The 18969-nt window shown below is 43.0% G+C and overlaps 1 protein-coding gene across 2 annotated transcripts in view; it reads right to left on the bottom strand.

The window, feature by feature from the left end:
• The window catches only part of ELMO1 (engulfment and cell motility 1), a 604300-nt gene extending 586487 nt beyond the window's left edge, over positions 1–17813 (bottom strand). For both annotated transcript variants that reach the window (XM_082257836.1, XM_082257837.1), the window contains exon 1: positions 17699–17813. The gene's annotated coding sequence lies outside the window, so the exon portion shown is untranslated. The remainder of the gene's footprint in view (positions 1–17698) is intronic.
• Positions 17814–18969: the final 1156 nt, after the last annotated feature.

Below are 18969 nucleotides of genomic sequence, written 5' to 3'. Positions count from 1 at the left end.
ATGACAACCAAGCCGCTGCTCAGCCACATCAGTTGGTATTACAAGAAAGCCGATCATAGGCGCTAAACAACAGTACAAGGTGATGCCTCTAGCTGCAGGCGTCACCCTGGTACAACCCCCTGAAGCTGAGGCCACATATTAATGGGGGGGGGGGTTAACGCATAGAATGCATTAAGATATAAAACCTTCTCCCTTTACAACTCCTTTAATCTACTTGCTTAATCATTTGATACACTACATGCCTACAGGATTTGCACCTTTAGCTCTACTGCAGCCCCTTTTCAAAACAAACACAATTATAAGGATCTTTATTTTACCCATGGGACCATTTTTGTGTTCGGGGGAGAAGCAGAAGCAATCGATGTTTAACTGAGCGCAGCGGCGCACAACCACTCACTTGTACCAGTGGCTGTACATGGCACATATGGCTCCCCAGACCCAGGAAGCGCTGGGGATTTTAAGCCCCATGACACAGAACCTGCTAAGGGTCGTTGCATGATGCCTTATGGTGCTGTAATTATTCTCTACCTAAAAAGTCAATCATGAAGTGGGGTCCACAGTAGAATAAAGATCACTATTCTCTCACGATTCTCGGCGTAACATCTTTTACAATTATTACGAGAAAAATTGGGCTGCCTTAAATGAACTTAAAAAAAAAAAAAAACTAAGCAGTAAAGTGTATTTTATTTCCCAAAAAACTACGTTTGAAAGACTGTTGCGCGAATACAGTGCAACATAAAAGATTGCAACGATTGCCATTTTATTCCCTAGAGTCTCTGCTATATATATATATATACACACAGTCATATATATATATATATATATATATATATATATATATATACATACATACATACATTGTATATCACAAAATTGAGTACATCCCTCACATTTATGTAAATAATTTATTACATCTTTTCATGTGACAACACTGAAGAAATGACACTTTGCTACAATGTAAAGTAGTGAGTGTAGAGATTGTATAACAGTGTAAATTTGCTGTCCCTTCAAAATAACTCAACACAGCCATTAATGTCTAAACCGCTGGCAACAAAAGTGAGTACACCCCTAAGTGAAAATGTCCAAATTGGGCCCAATTAGCCATTTTCTCTCCCCCAGTGTCATGTGACTCCTTAGTGTTACAAGGTCTTAGGTGTGAATGGGGAGCATGTGTGTTAAATTTGGTTTTATCGCTCTCACTCTCTCGTACTGGTCACTGAAAGTTCAACATGGCACCTCATGGTAAAGAACTCTCTGAGGATCTGAAAAAAAGAATTGTTGCTCTAGATAAAGATGGCATAGGTTATAAGAAGATTGCCAAGACCTGAAACTGAGCTGCAGCACGGTGGCCAAGTCAATACAGCAGTTAACAGGACAGGTTCCACTCAGAACAGGCCTCGCCATGGTCGACCAAAGAAGTTGAGTGCACGTGCTCAGCATCATATCCAGAGGTTGTCTTTGGGAAATAGACGTATTAGTGCTGCCAGCATTGCTGCAGAGGTTGAAGGGGTGGGGGGGTCAGCCTGTCAGTGCTCAGACCATACATCGCACACTGCATCAAATTGGTCTGCATGGCTGTCATTCCAGAAGAAAGCCTCTTCTAAAGTTGATGCACAAGAAAGCCCGCAAACAGTTTGCTGAACACAAGCAGACTAAGGACATGGATTACTGGAACCATGTTCTGTGGTCTGATGAGACCAAGATGAACTTATTCGGTTCAGATGGTGTCAAGCGTGTGTGGAGGCAACGAGGTGAGGAGTACAAAAACAAGAGTGTCTTGCCTACAGTCAAGCATGGTGGTGGGGGCAGTGTCATGGTTTAGTGCTGCCGGCACTGGGAGCTACAGTTCATTGAGGGAACCATGAATGCCAACATGTACTGTGACATATCGAAGCAGAGCATGATCCCCTCCCTTCAGAGACTGGGCCGCAGGGCAGTATTCCGACATGAAAACGACCCCAAACACACCTCCAAGATGACCACTGCATTGCTAAAGAAGCGGAGGGTAAAGGTGATGGACTGACTAAGCCCTCCAGATGTCTCCAGACCTAAACCCTATTGAGCATCTGTGGGGCATCCACAAACGGAAGGTGGAGGAGCGCAAGGTCTTTAACATCCACCAGCTCCGTAATGTCATGGAGGAGTGGAAGAGGACTCCAGTGGCAATCGGTGAAGCTCTGGTTAACTGCATGCTCAAGAGGGTTAAGGCAAATAATGGTGGTCACACAAAATATTACGATCACGTAATATATTAAGCGATACGAGGGCGATGCGGGAACCCATAGTGGATTCGCAGGGTTCCCGCATCGCATATGTGTGAACCGGCACTTAAGAGGTTAAACTGCCCTCACTTACAGATGGAAGTTAATTCCTTTGATCTAAAAGAATGAAATGATACATTGTAAAACAATGTGTTTATAGTTATCTAGCAGTCTTAACAATGTTAATAAACATTTGCTGGAGGCTCTTTTTTTTTTTGACAGCTGCGAGTGAGCAGAGAACAGCTCTGTAAGTGTCAGTTCACATATATGCGATGCGGGAACCCTGCGGATCCACTGCGGGTTTCCGCATCGCACCCAACTCGCAGGCAGTTCACACTGCCATATGTGAACTGTCAATTCGGACATGAATCTGATTGCATAGGTGTGAACACCCATGCCATCCGATTCTGGTGCAGAACAAAAAAGGTCCTGTGTGACTTTGGTCTGAATGCGATGCAAATTCAGCCATACAATCTGTATGGCTGAATTCGCAATGCACAGACATCGCATGTGATTTGCAGAGCAGTGCAGTGCAGAACATATGCAATGTCTGACATCGCATTCATGTGAACCGGCACTAAGAATCAAGAACATGCTGTTTTAAGATTGTGAGGGGAGGTGAATCGAGATTGCGATTTTTTTAACTATTAATCCTGCAGCTCTAGTACACACTTAGAAAATCGTGCGAATGATCGTCTAATTTTCCTAGTTGTTTCATAGCAAATCGGAACCAATGAACGAAAATTAATACAAAAAATTCTCGTACGACAAAGGCTTTTTTTGTTGTTGTTTAGGCTACATTCAGGCTCCGTTCACATGTAGGCGTTTTGGGGCGTTTTTGGGGCGTTTTTCTGCTCTAGGATCAGCTCTCAAAACGCCCAACAAGACAAATCCTATTCATTTCAATGGCCCCTGTTCACATCTGAGCGTTTTGACGCTGTATACAAAACGCCCAACGCTCAAAAAAGTACATGAGCTTCTTTTTGGGCAGATTACAGGCGTTTTCCATTGATCTCTATTCAATCTAAAAACGCCTGCACAAAAATCGCGGTAAAAATCGCGGTAAAATCGCGGTAAAAAACGCCGCAAAAATCGCGGTAAAAAAACGCGCGAAAAACGCTACGCTCAGGTGTGAATGTAGCCTCACACCTGAGCGTAGCGTTTTTCGCGCGTTTTTACCGCGATTTTACCGCGATTTTTGCGGCGTTTTTTACCGCGATTTTTATGCAGGCGTTTTTAGATTGAATAGAGATCAATGGAAAACGCCTGTAATCTGCCCAAAAAGAAGCTCATGTACTTTTTTGAGCGTTGGGCGTTTTGTATACAGCGTCAAAACGCTCAGATGTGAACAGGGGCCATTGAAATGAATAGGATTTGTCTTGTTGGGCGTTTTGAGAGCTGATCCTAGAGCAGAAAAACGCCCCAAAAACGCCCCAAAACGCCTACATGTGAACGGAGCCTTATTGTTTCTGATGATGCGCAGTCTTTCTTTTTGGATTTTTCTTGTACGAAAAGGATACACATTAAGCGAAAATCGTTTGTTCTGTTCCCGTACAAGAAAATTTTGAGTTTGTCCCTTCTGGAATTTTCCTATAAACAGTCGGAATCAGCTGTCGAAAGTTATGTACACACAGGGCCGATGCTACCCCTAGGCAAACTAGGCGGCGGCCTAGGGCACACTGCCACCGATAGGGAGCAGCTATGGCCAGTGCCACATTCCTCTCCTGTCACCTCCACATCCCCGGTGGATGTCACCTCTAGAGAGGGGGGCACTTTGTATATGAAGGGGTGTGTAGGGTTAAAGGGGGGAAGTGTGTGCAGGAAGGGGGTGTAGCATTAACCACTTTAGCCCCGGAAGATTTTGCTGCTCAAAGACCAGGCCACTTTTTTCAACTTGGCACTACGTGACTTTAACTGACAATTGCGCGGTCATGCAATGCTGTACCCAAACAAAATTGACGTCCTTTTTTCCCACAAACAGAGCTTTCTTTTGGTGGTATTTGATCACCTCTGCGCTTTTTATTTTTTGCGATATTAATAAAAAAAAAAAAAAGAGCGAAAAATTGACATTTTCTTCTTTGACTGTTAAAAAATATCCAATATATTCAATGTTTTTCATATATTTAGGCCAAAATGTATTTAGCTACATGTCTTTGACAAAAAAATTCTCAATGAGTGTATTTTTATACACTTTAAGACCGGAAGATTTTACCCCCTTCATGACCAGGCTATAATTTGCGATTCGGCACTGCGTTAATTTAACGGACAATTGCGCGGTCATGCTACGCTGTACCCAAATGAAATTTACGCCCTTTTTTCCCCAAAAATAGAGCTTTCTTTTGGTGGTATTTGATCACCTGTGCGATTTAAAATTTTTTAAAAAAAGAGCGACAATTTTTAAAAAAACAAAAACAATATATTTTTCACATTCTGATATATAACGTTCCCGCTCCCCCCCCCCCCCCCCCCCCCAAAAAATGTAAAAATCCAAATTTTTTAACATTTTAGGCAAATTTGTTTTCCTCTACATATTTTTGGTAAAAAAAAAAAAAAAAATCGCAATAAGCGTATTTTGATTGGTTTGCGCAAAACTTTTCACGTTTACTAACTACAGGAAAGATTTATGTCATTTTTATAGTTTTTTTTACTAGTAATGACGGCGATCTGGGATTTTTAGCAGGACTGCGACATTGCGGCGGACAGATCGGACCCCTAACTGACATTTCTGACACTTTTGGGGGGACCAGTGACATTACTACAGTAATCAGTGCTAAAAATATGCACTGTTACTGTAATAATGCCAATGGCAGGGAAGGGGTTAACACTGTTGGAGATCAAGGGGTTAAATGTATGCCTCATGCTTACTGACGTGTGGGGGGGGGAGGGGGTTCTGTGACAGAGACAGAGATCGCAGGTTCAGCTATGCTGAATCCTGTGATCTCTCCCTGTCTGTCACAGAGAAGATCCGCCTGCTTTGTTTACACAAGCGGGCGGATCTTCTCACACTTTCCCTGACAATCGGGGAAGAGAGGTGGCAAATCGCCGCCTCTCCTCCTCCGGCCCGACACCCGCTGTGTCTAACCACAGCGGGAGCGAGCGTCCGGCCGCACTCGCGCACCACTGAGACCACTAGGAGTCCAGCGACGTAGGTCTACGTCGCTGGACCCAGGGGAGCCGACCTGCCGCAGTAGCAGCACAATGAGCTGTCCTAAAGTGGTTAAAGAAGGGCAGTGTGTGCAGGAAAGGGGAGACAGTGTGTACAAGAAGAGGGGTGTGGGGTTAAAGGGGGGGCAGTGTGTATATGAAGGGGGGGTGAAGTGTTAAAGGGGGCAGTGTGTATATAAAGGGGGTGTAGGGTTAAAAGGGGCAGTGTGTATATGAAGGGGGGTGTAGGGTTTAAGGGGGGCAGTGTGTATATGAAGGGGGGTGTGGGGTTAAAGGGGGCAGTGTGTGCAGGAAGGGGGGGCAGTGTGTACAGGAAGGGGAGTGTCGGGTTAAAAGGGGGGGCATTATGTATAGGAGGGGGTGCAATGTGTATAGTTTTTTTGTTTTGTTTTTTGGGTGGGGGGGGGGGGGGGGTGCAAGTAGCTTGTCTTGCCTAGGGTGCAAAATAGTCTAGCACCGGCCCTGTGTACACACTATAGGAAAATTCTTTGGACGAAAAAAAAGCTCCCCCGATTTTCTTATAGTGCGTACGAGCCTTTAAGTCTTGAGTAGGATTCTGAAAGTGTTTTAGTTCTTCATTGTTTCATTATGTATCAAAGGCTCTGCATGTATTTATTAATAATCAAAGAAATAATAGATTGAAAATATGTGCTTAGAGGCTTTACCTTATAAATAAATCAACATTTGTCCCAATGGTAAAGTGCTATAGAATATAAAATAATAATATAATTTTATATTCTATATAGTATAAAAACTGTCAAGACAACATGCTCAGTGCAAAATATTACCAGTACTGGACTTTATAGACAATCAACTAGAATGGTAAAAGTGAAAAACCTGTGCACTAATCCCCATAGGAATAAATACTTCTTCGTGCAAACAGCTTTATATACATACACAGAATCCTGTATATATACACAGCTGCAGAACACACAGGATTGTATAGAAAACCCATTTCCCCATATATGGATTGGAACAGAATATACATATCATTTAATTGCTGAACTTCAAGCATATATAAAACAGCCATCATTTCAGATATGTATTCCTTAAAAAAAAAAAATACATAATTTTACACATCATAAGCACCTGTATATCTGATAATATCAGCCTCTTGTAATGCCTTGTACAGAGCCGCGCATAAGCAGAGAGAGGGAGCATAAGCATTCATGGGGCTTGTTTATACTTGCGGTAGCCCCTGAAGAGCGATCCTCAAGAGATCACTTTTCAGAGGGTGATTGACAGGGGGTGAGGCGGCGTTATAGAAACATAGAGGAGTTAAAGCCCAAGTGGTCTATCGAGTCTGCCCCATTTTTTGTCATTTTTCTTTTTTACTTTTTTTAGTATGAATCTATGTTTGTCCTAATAATGTTTGAAGCAACTCAAGTCCTGATTCACACATCTGCGATGCGGGAACCCTGCAAATCCACTGCATCGCATTCAACTCTCAGGCGGTTCACACTGCCATATGCGAATTCAAAGTTAATGACACCCCCAGATCAGTTTGCATATTGCAGTGCGAACTGTCACCAATGCGATCCGATTCGGGTGCGGACCCAATCAAGGGTCCTGTGCGAGTTGTGTCCGAATACGATGCAAATTCAACCATACAATCTGCATTGCTGAATTTGCATCGCACAGACATCGCATGTGATTTGCGCAGCAGAACGCTCTAAATCACATGCGATGTCTGTCATCTCATACATATGTGAACTGGTGCTAAGGCCTCTACACACGATAAGAAGATTGGAAGAAAAATTTTGCGTGAAGAACGATCGGCCGATTATCTGATAGCTAGTATAGTGTTTTTAACAGCCGAAAAAACTAAAAGGTGCCAGCTTGAAAATTTTTATCGTAAATTAACACAACATCTGATTTTCGTTTAAGGCCTCTTGCACATGATACTCCTGTTTGAGCATCTACTTTTTTTTTTGTGTGTATGTATTTGCGCATATCTACGCACATTTTCGCGCAAAGGGGCTAAAACTCGCCGTCTTGTTCTGCACAAAGTGTAAATGAGCATTTGTGTACATTCGCATGTATTTGTGCGCATGAGGCATAAATTATTAACCAAAAAAGCAGATTTTTCTATTTTTTATTTTTTTAACTGAAGAATGCATGGCGCTTGTTTACGCACATTACAATTAATTGGCTGTATTTTAGCTCAGTAAAAAGAAAAAGCTGTACTGAACTTTTTTAAGAGGCCCAATGTGTACAGTAATCATAATGAATTGAAGATACAACCGCTAATTACCCAACGGATCACTTTTAGAAGCAGCGAGAGGGGTCGTGCACACCGCTCCCCGCCGTTTACCAGTGTTTTTCGGGCTTACCGTTCTCACCAGCAAGCCCGGGAAACTATCCGAGGTTCACGCAGCTGGCCACAGAGGTGAAGAGAGACCAGATCATCTCTGATCGCCTCTATGATCTAGGGCTAGGCCAGGGGTCTTCAAACTATGGCCCTCCAGTTTATCAGAAACTACAATTCCTATCATGCCTAGTCATGTCTGTAAATGTCAGAGTTTTACAATGCCCCATGGGATGTGTAGTTCTGCAACAGCTGGAGGGCTGTAGTGTGAGGATCCCTGATCTAGGAGGATCAGAACGAGGTCTAGGGCAGATTTAAACTATGTTTTCCTTATTTTTATAAGCTTCTGAGCAATCTTTTTTTTTTTTTTTTATATCATCTGATGCTTTCAAAGGTAGAGTGAGTACTGCTTGGATCTTGATGAAGGGGACATACCCCGAAAACTTATCATGAAAAATTGTATGTTAGTGCAAATAAAAAAAGTATCACGGACAGTACTCAATTGTCAAAGGTAGAGGAGAAATTTGGGGTCTTATAGACCCCAGATCTCTCCATAAAAGCGGACCCAACATCCCTTGTTTCTATCACAAAGGGATGTTTACATTCCTCGTAATAGGAAAAAATAGTGATTAAAAAATAAAGGGATTGTATAAAAAGAAAAAATTAAATAAGAAAAAAAAAAAAAAATTAAAGCGCCCCTATCCCTCTATGCTCATGCGCAGAAGCAAATGCAAACGCAATTAGTGTATGCAAATGTAAGCGGTATTCACACCACACATGTGAGGTATTGCTGCGAACGGTATAGCAAGAGCAAGAATTCTAGCCCTAGACCTGCTCTGTAACTCCAAACAGGTAACCTGTAAGAATTTTAGAATGTCGCCTATAGAAATTTTTAGGTATCGTAGTTTGGCGCCATTCCACGTGCATGCGCAATTTTAAAGTGTGACATGTTAGGTATCCATTTACTCAGCAATATATCATCTTATATACGTTAAAAAAAGATTAGATTATTTATTGTTTTTTTTGCATTAAAATTTATTAAAGTATATCTTTAAAAACCAGCTGAGCGAATACCGTGCGACATAAAAAAATTGCAACAATTGCCATTTGATTATCCAGGGTCTTTGCTAACAAAAAAAAAAAAATAATAATAATAATAATACTAATAATAATAATAATATAGTGTTCGGGGGTTCTGTGTAATTTTCTAGCAATAAACATACAGATTTTTTACTGTAAAGAAAAAGTGTCAGAAAAGGCCTGGTCCTTATACTATTCATGCTATTCCACACACCCCATAATAATACATACATACTAAACCCTAACCTTAAAAAAAATTAAATACATTATTATTAATAAAATAATACATAAACACCCAAACCTGAACAAAATAAATAATATGAATAATAATAATAACAACAATAATGATTTATTTTGTGTTAGAGTGTTTAGTTAATAATTTTTTAGGCTTAGGGGTTATTTATTACTTAGTATTCATTTATTAAATATATTTATTATTATGTGTGTATTGATTTTACATTTATTTATTTATTTAATAGAAGTAATAGTAGTAGCAGCAGTTTAATAGCCCCCTAAGCCTAAAAAGAAAAAATAAATAAATAAATAGCCCTAACTCCTAATCCTAACCCTATTCCCAACTCCTAATCCTAACCTAAAGGCCCCTTTCACACGATTGGTTAGAATTCAGCTTTTAGCTGCGGAAAGAGGAACTTATTTACTGCAGCTAAATGCAGACAATGCATCCCTATGGCCCCATTCACACACTGCCTTTAGCAACGTTTTGATAACATACGGTTTTGTGTATTTAGGAAAAATAAAGTTGACAGCGTCCAGGAGCGATGTACCGCAGCTATCTGTATATAAAGCAGTTAATTGCAGTAGAAAGAAAAAAATAAGTAAACAGTTGCTATACAAAAGGCAGGAATTGACTACCGAGCTATTGACTATTGAGCTAAACGCAAGAAATCGCACATAATCGCAATGTAAAAATGTGAGTAATCGTTGTGCCAGTAGTGTTGCAATTTCAAAATAACATAACGGCAGAACAACTGCCCGTGTGAAAAGGGCCTAAGACCTGGTTCACGTACAGGCGACCCGACTTGCCAGGGCGACCTGAGAAGTCGCGGTGCACAGCGCACACCGCGACCTCGCCCCAAAGTAGTACAGGACCCTTTTTCTAAGTCGGAGCGACTTGTGTCGCTCCTATTAGAACGGGTCCTGTGCTAATCTATGGCAGGCGACCCACAGCGACTTGTCAGGCGACCAAGTCGCCTGACAAGTTGCCCCAGTGTGAACCGGCTCTAACTCTAACCCCTTAGCCTAACAGAAACAAAAACATTATAATAAAATAATTATAATAATGAAAAAAAAAAGAATTATAATAATGGAAAAAAAAAAGAAAAAAAAAATAATAATGTAAAAGCTATAAAAGCTGAAATACCTAGCAACAAATGATGCAACAGATACCAGTTTTCTCTATTGGCTAATAAAAAAATTCCAAAGCTCAAAAGGGCTATAGAAAAACAAGCAAGTCGCGCATAAAAATGCGCCAAAATCGCACATAAAAACGTCAGAAAAATGCATAAAGACGCTATGCTCAGGTGTGAATGCAGCTTAATAGGCTCACATACGTGGGTTCAGATCCTAGTCTGCTCATCACTGATTCAGATGGTGTGCACATGCATTGTAGTACGCTTCAACAGTATAGTGTGAATGAGCCCTAAATGAACATAGTTCCTGGGGGGGCACAGGCAAACCCTCGCCAGTGCGCTGCTGCTCCTCCTTCCAGATCATACAACAGATGTCCAATAGCTAGACTTTTGTTCTAGCAATGAGAAGCTTTCTCCCAGGTCTGCACAATAAAAGACGGATACATTTCCACATCTTGCCGTCAGCTTTACAGCTCCACCTACCAAAAACACCTGCTCCACAAAACAACTCCACCATTCTCCGAAATCCCTGCCAGCAAATATGTCATTATGCTTTAAGCATCAAAATGTCTTTGCCGTTGCTTTGTGTGGGATCATTCGAATAATCATCGCTGGAAATCTCAATACAGAAACCACATGTGTAGCTGGCAAAAAACATCCTACGTACGCTACTGCATAAGCGGAAATATTTGACAAGCCACGGAAGCAAGAACAGTACGTGACAGAGAGGAATCAATTTAAAAAAGTTCTACTTCCTATTTCAAGGGCCTTTAAAATGTAGAGCGTAGTTAAATGCCAAAGTACTTTTCAAAAAAGCCCTAGAGCCCACTTGTTCTATTTAAAGTAATCCTGTGTGAATCACAATATGGGGGCCGCCGACGCGACCTTATTTTTTTGAAAACACAAGCAGGCAGGAGAAGGCGCTCAGACTTCATGGACCACGTGCTTGATCCAGGTCAGGGGCTCATTAGGTGGGGTGAGGATTAGTAGGACAGTCCTGGTGGTGGCAACTTCTGAAAAGAAGTCTGAAATGGAAACATCCATTAATAGATTTACTTTACCATTAAATTTGAGACAATTATATACCTTCAGTATATACTCAACGGCCACTTTATTAGGTACACCTGTTCAATTGCTTGGTAACAAAAATTGCTAATGAGCCAATCACATGGCAGCAACTCAATGCATTAAGGCATTTATACATGGTGAAGACAACTTGCTAAAGTTCAAACTGTGCATCAGAATGGGGAAGAAAGGGGATTTCCAGTGAGTAGTTGTGTGGAGGAAAATTCCTTGTTGATGTCAGAGGAGAATGGACAGACTGGTTGGAGATGATAGAAAGGCAACAGTAACGCTAATCACTTATTACAACCAAGGTATGCAGAAAACCATCTCTGAATGAACAACACATTGAACCTTGATGCAGATGGGATACAGCAGCAGAAGACCACAGTGGGTGCCGCTGTCAGCTAGGAACAGGAAACTGAGGCTACAATTCGCACAGGCACACCAATATTGGACAATAGAATATTGAAAAAAACTTTGCCTGGTCTGTTGAGTCTCGATTTCAGCTACGACATTCAGAAGGTAGAATCGGAATTTGGCATAAACAACATGAAAGCATGGATCCATCCTGCCTTGTAACAATGGTTCAGGCTGGTGGTGGTTTAATGGTGTGGGGATATTTTCTTGGCACACTTTTGGCCCATTAGTACCAAATGAGCATTATTAAAAGCCACGGCCTACCTGAGTGCCATTGCTGACCATGTCCATCCTTTCATGATTACAGTGTACCCATCTTCTGATGGCTCCTTCCAGCAGGATAATGCCCCATGTCACAAAGCTCAGATCATCTCACTACTCATGAACATGACAATGAGGTCACTGTACTCCAATGGCCTCCACAGTCACCAGATCTTAATCCAACAGAGCCCACAAATCTGCAGCAACTGCATGATGCTATCATGTCAATATGGACCAAAATCTCTGAGGAATGTTTCCAACATCTTGCTGAATCTATGCCACGAAGAATTAAGGAAGTTTTGAGGGCAAAAAGGGGTCCAGCCCAGTACTAGAAAGGTGTACCCAATAAAGTGACCAGTGAGTGTATGTAGGTTGAAAAGAAGTGCGATATAAAAAGAACATGGTAAAGTTTAGGTGCTGATGTTCTAAAGCAGCGTTGCTCAACCTTTTCACCTGGTCAGGGGGATATATATGCTCCCTACATTGGTGGACAGTGGAAAGAATACCCACTTACATTGGTGGACAGTAGGAAGAATGCACCCCTTTTATTGGTTACCAGAGGGGAAAATGTCTCCTTTACCTTAGTGGCCAGAGAATTCCCTCCTTACCTTGGTAGACAGTGGAAAGAATGAAACACTTACATTGGGGGACAATGGAAAAAATGCCACCCTCCCATTGGTGAACAGTGGGAAGAATGCCACCCTCACATTGGTGGACAGAGGGATGAATGCCACCCTCACATTGGTGGACAGTGGGACGAATACCACCCTCACATTGGTGAACAGTGGGACGAATGCCACCCTCACATTGGTAGACAGTGGGACGAATGCCACCCTCACATTGGTAGACAGTGGGACGAATGCCACCCTCACATTGGTAGACAGTGGGACGAATGCCACCCTCACATTGGTAGACAGTGGGACGAATGTTACCCTCACATTGGTGGACAGAGGGACGAATGTTACCCTCACATTGGTGGACAGAGGGACGAATGCCACCCTCACATTGGTGGACAGAGGGACGAATGCCACCCTCACATTGGTAGACAGTGGGAAGAATGTTACCCTCACAATAGTAGACAGTGGGAAGAATGTTACCCTCACAATAGTAGACAGTGGGAAGAATGTTACCCTCACAATAGTAGACAGTGGGAAGAATGTTACCCTCACAATAGTAGACAGTGGGAAGAATGCCACCCTTACAATGATGGAAAATAGGAATAATGCCACCCTTACATTGGTAGACCATGGGAAGAAAGCCACTTTTACATTGTTAGACAGTGAATGAATTCCACCCTTACATTAGTGGTCGGGGGGATGAATGCCACGTTTACATTGATGGACAGTGGGTGGGCACCATTAAATTGGAGGTCAATCAGCAACATCTCAAGAAAGCCTAAGTTTAGAATGGAAGTCCGAGACCTAGACTGTTTGAGGAGAACCAAGACCTAGAGGAATCATTCAGCAAATATCTTCCAGCTTGGCCAGATCCATATACAACCCTCCCATCCTCAATAGGATGTGGAATTCCACTGACAAATAGTTTTTATTTCACTACAGTAGACACAAAATTGTTACAGGGAACTATTCCTAACCCATACAAGAATAAGGGAGAAGGGTCTACAATGAGTCACCACAACCCTGAGCTACAAAGGTAGTGTGATTCAAAATATGGTCCCTGAAAGCAAAGAGGCTTCCATTACTTTCTTTAGTGCATTTTCTCACCTGCCATTGTGTTCTATGCATCATGAAAAATACTACAGGTGATTTTATTATGGTGCATCAATGCACAGTTTAGGCCTTTAGACTTCAAAAAAAAAAAAAAAATGCAGATGCAAAACGTGTGAACTAAGCTAAGGGTACATGGCGGTGCATTGCATTAAGGGCCAGTTCACCCCACATGCAGTGCAATGCATCAAAAAAGCATGAGAAGTAGGTTATATGGGTTCCAGTGGCATAGTTCACACCAGTGCAGTGCGTTCCAGTGTTTTTCCATTCCAGGGAAAAAAAAAGTACAACATGCTCCTTTTTTCCTGCACAGAACTGTACTGGTCCAAAATCAGACTAGACCCCTTTTTTGTAATGCAGCGAACAGAAAATCATTGCCGTAAGTTTAGGTACCATTCAAAATGAATTACACCGCATTGCATCAAGGTGGACCCAAGGTGTGATTTGGAATGAATGATGAACTCCAGATAAAACTCAGTATGTAAAAAGCAATTTACCAATGTCTTCTTGTCATGTTTGACTTTACCGATTGAACAAAATATGTAACATTCCCTATGAATTGTCCTACTTCAGACATGATGCTGCCTCTATAGGTGCTGGACAACAGAGCAGCCAATAACTCACCGCAGAACCATCCAACTCTGAATCCACCATCCATCAAAGTGCTTGAAGTTTCTGTCAGCCGACTGAGATGGACATTCAGGTTGTATGTTTCCACAGGTGACAGTCAGACCATGTGTATTCAGCTTGCCATGCAAGTTCACTAGTTATTTTAGAATGAACGAGCGTCTTCCCCAAGTTCTACATATCAGGCAAGTGTTGCAGAATAAATAAATCTGAGCCAATGCAAGTATTCCAGGTCTCGTATACACTGTGGGTTTAGCTCTCGTGCCTGAAATGTCAGCATTTTTGTGAGGATGGAAAGCATAGGCGCACCTGCCAGCATTCTGTAAGGTTTCATTCGCACCTGAGCGTCACACTTTTTAGCGTTTTTTTGAGCGTTTGTGTACAGCTTTTTCAAAGCATTTTTGAGCTTTGGTGCTTTTAGCCAATAGAGAAAAATATCGGTTTCATCATGTTGCTATGTTTTTCAGCTATTTCATCTGCTTTAACGATTATATATTTATACGTTTTTTTTTTACTTTTTTTTTTTTTTATTAGGGGTTAAGGGTTAGGGGATCATTTATTTACTCTTTGTTTATTTTGTCAGGTGGTGGTAAACCTTGGCACCCCAGATGTTTTGGAACTACATTTCCCGTGATGCTCATGCACTCTGCGGTGTAGCTGAGCATCATGGGAAATGTAGTTCCAAAACATCTGAGGTGCCAATGTTTGCCATCACTGAAGTACAGTCAAACTTCTCCTGTGGATCACAGGAGTGCAGATCATTCGCTCTGTGATCCATTTTCAGCAGAGAGCGGGCTGAAGTATGCGCTCTGCTGACGTCACAGAGTTGGTCCAGGTTCTAGCATCATCCTGACCATAGAGTCGGGATCTGCCCACATGCCTGGTCTGGCACCTGGCTCAGCCTCTCAGTGAGCCGCTGAAAGGCTGAGCTGGCCGCTCCTGCCCCCTCCACAGCCCAGTGTTTTTTTCTTTCCTCACGCTGACAGTGCCAGGAGAGAAAAAGAAAGCCGATAACCAGCTTCTGTTTAAGGGACATCGGTTCCAACAGTGCCCACCAGTGCTGCTAATCAGTGCCGTCAATCAGTGCCCACCAGGGCCAACTATCAGTGCAACCTATCAGTGCAACCTCATCAGTGCCACTTCACCCGTGTAGGGCTGCCACCTCATCCCTTTAATCCAGGACACATATTAATTACACAGGTTCTGAGGCGAATATAATGCACATAAGGCACTAAGTGAGTTTAATTACCACTTTAATCAGCCTCCGAACCTGTGTAATTAATGTGTCCTGGTTTAAAGGGATGAGGTGACAACCCTACACCAGTGCCCATCAGTGCAGCCTCATCAGTGCCACTTTACCAGTGTAGGGTTGCCACCTCATCTTTTTAAACCAGGACACATATTAATGACACAGATTCTGAGGCTAATATAATGCACATAAGGCACTAAGTGAGTTTAATTACCACCTTAATCAGCCACAGAACCTGTGTAATTAATGTGTGTCCTGGTTTTAAGGGATGAGGTGGCAACCCTACACCAGTGCCCATCAGTGCAGCCTCATCAGCGCACATCAATGAGAGCCGGTTCACACTGGGGCGACTTGTCGTGCGATCTGGTCGCCTGACAAAGATTAGCACAGGACACAAGTCGCTCCGACTTAGAAAAAGGGTCCTGTACTACTTTGGGGCAACCTGGAGCGACCTGCATTGACTTCAATGATAGGAAGTCCGTGCATGCCGCTCCAAGGTCGCGGTGCGAGCTGCGCACCGCGACTTCACAGGTCGCCCGGCAAAGTCGGGTTGCGCCTATGTGAACCGGCTCTTAAGGAGGATAATTACCTGTTTGCAAAATTTTATAACAAACTATGAAAAATGTTTTTGTTTTTTTTTTCAAAATGTTTGCTCTTTTTTTGTTTAGCAAACAATAAAAAATAAATAAAAAAACAGTGGTGATTCAGCCCCCATTCACACTGGGGCGACGCTACTTCGCACCGCGACCTCCGAGGTCGCGGTGCGAGCAGCGCGCCGCTACCTCGGAGCGGCCGCCACGGACTTCGTAACATTGAAGTCTATGGCGGTCGCCTCCTGGTCGCCCCAAAGAAGCTCCGGACCCTTTTTCTGAGTCGGAGCGACTTGTGTCGCTCCTATCAGAACGGGTCCGCAGCTTCCCTATGGGAGGCGACCTGCGGCGACCTGTGAGGCGACCAGGTCGCCTCACAGGTCGCCCCAGTGTGAATGGGGGCTAAATACCACCAAAAGAAACCTCTATTTGTGTGGAAAAAAAAAAATTATAACAATTTCATACGGGTACAGTGTTGCATGACCGTGCAATTTTCATTCAAAGTGTGACAGCGCTGAAAGCTGAAAATTGGCCTGGGCAGGAAGGGGGTAAAAGTGTCCTGTAGACAAGCAGTGACCACAATGCAACAATGTAAACTATGCCTGAAAATGTCAACTAAAGTTGGCATTCTGGAGTTTAGTCCTGCCGCAATGTCCCCACAGAGCGGGTGCAGCGCAGTGTATCTCACCGTTTTCGTGCGGCCTATCTGTGCTTTGCCATAGATTCCCATTAGGTCGGGCAATTTTGGTGCATTTTCTGAAAGCGCACCAAAAAGTCCTGCATTCAGGATTAGCACGAAAGGGGTCCTAATTAATATTAAACCACAACACCCCCCCATACACCACAGTTTTCAATAAACAATCAAAACTGGATCCAACTTCATCAAACCCCCATCCACCAGTCATCTGTGGACGATTGACACACCAGTTCTCCATCACCCAATCCTGGGTTGCTGATTGCTTTGATCACAATCTAATGAAAAGCTCCAAACAAATCCTCCATGTGGATGGCAGCAGAAGTGTGATGGCACACACAATGACAGCTCACTAATAATAATGAGATCTGATTGGTCACAACACATCACTATTATGTCATAACACACACTGGCTTGGCTTTAGCCATGACCACGTTGCTGTTTTGGCGATTGCTGTCAGCGATCTGGCAATACACACACACTACGATCATTCTATCAGAGCAATCCAAGGGGGGGGGGGGGGCATCTTCATAGAGATCTGTCAGCACTAGATATAAGAACTTGTGATCACAGTCAGCAAGCAGCAAACTTGCCATCCCAGCAGCACACAGCCCGATGTGGCAGGAGTCGGGGGGGGGGCACATGGTGTGTGTGGTCCATGGGGGGGGGGGGGCTGGCTGATCATCAGATTGTGCCCCCATTACCCTGCTCATACCACTGATCACCCCAACAGTGCTATTCCGATCACAAGCTGTCATCTGTGCATTACAGACTTCTATAGAGCTGGAGAAGTAAGAGGCACCCCCCTCCAGTGCTGGGGATGGGGGGGTCAGTGTCAGCAGCAATGTAGATCCTGATCGATCAGTGGATGGATGGCCACCTACCTGTGTGCAGGGCAGCGATCGTCCCCGGGCACTCCACTCTGTGTGTTCTCTGGGCTCAGCAGCAGCAGCAGCCAGGCTGGGATCTGTACAGGAGGGAGGGGAGGGGAGGAGATGGAGGAAGGGAGGAGTTGTGTGTTGGTTGCCCGCCTAAGTGAAGCAATGCTGTGATCAGGCCAGGCTTCATGTCACTTTGTGTCTGATGGCATCAGAGTACAGATGGGACTTCCTCCCCTTGTCACTTATCTTCCCCCCACATCCTGTAATGGTGCACTATGTACACAGCTCCTGTCCCCTCCTCACACCTTCCCCTTCATCACTGCTGGGGTGAAGGAAACTTTTTGCACAATAAACTTTGTGCACACAGGAAAAAGTTCAAATAAATAAATAAATAAAAGCAGCATTTGGACCCATGTAGTAGTTTATATATATATTTTTTTTTTACACATTTAAACACATGTGTTGTACGTAGAACAATGCATTAATTTCCAGAAAATTGTTTGCTTGAATGCAGTCATTGACATGTACACTGCTGGAGCAAAGGAAACTTTTTGTACAAGAAACTTTGTGCACACAGGCAAAAGTAAAAAAAAAAAAAAAAAAAAAAAAGCAGCATTTGGACCCCTGTAGTAGTTTATAATTATTATTATTTTTTTTATTTTTTTTACGCATCAAAACACGTGTTGTCATTAGAACAGTGCGCACTGCTGCATTAAGATCCAGAAAATAGAACATAGTTTGCTTGAATGCAGTCATTGACATGTACACTGCTGGAGCGAAGGAAACTTTTTGCACAAGAAACTTTGTGCACACAGGCAAAAAAAAAAAAAAAAAAAAAAGCAGCATTTGGCCCCCTGTAGTATTTTATATTTATTTTTAAAAAATGTTTACGCATCTAATGCCTCGTACACACGTGCAGATCGTCGGCCGAACGATCGGCCGTCTTTTGTCCCCGGGCTGTCGTGTCTGTTGAAAAGTGCAAAAGACTGCACAAGAATTTTGTCCGCCGACTACAGCCGACTGCAGAAGTGATGTCATGTGATGGTTAACTTTCCCTGTGTTTTTTCTTTTCTGAGCATGCCCAGTCTTGCAAATCTGCTGTCTGTCGGCCGAATTCTGTACTGACTGGCGAACAATCGGCCGCTCTGGTGTCGGCATACAAAAATTTTAATGCTTGCACAACAGATTCTTTTCGGCCGAAAGTGCGCTGTCGGCTGTCGGAAACATCATACTAACAAGCCGAAAATCGGGCGATCGGTCGTCGGCCGAATCTT

Source organism: Pelophylax lessonae (genome assembly GCF_965119305.1).
Source record: "Pelophylax lessonae genome assembly, chromosome: 5".
Classification (NCBI taxonomy): domain Eukaryota; kingdom Metazoa; phylum Chordata; class Amphibia; order Anura; family Ranidae; genus Pelophylax; species Pelophylax lessonae.
Note: the sequence above shows the minus strand (reverse complement) of the source record. Positions and strands in the feature narration are given on the sequence as shown.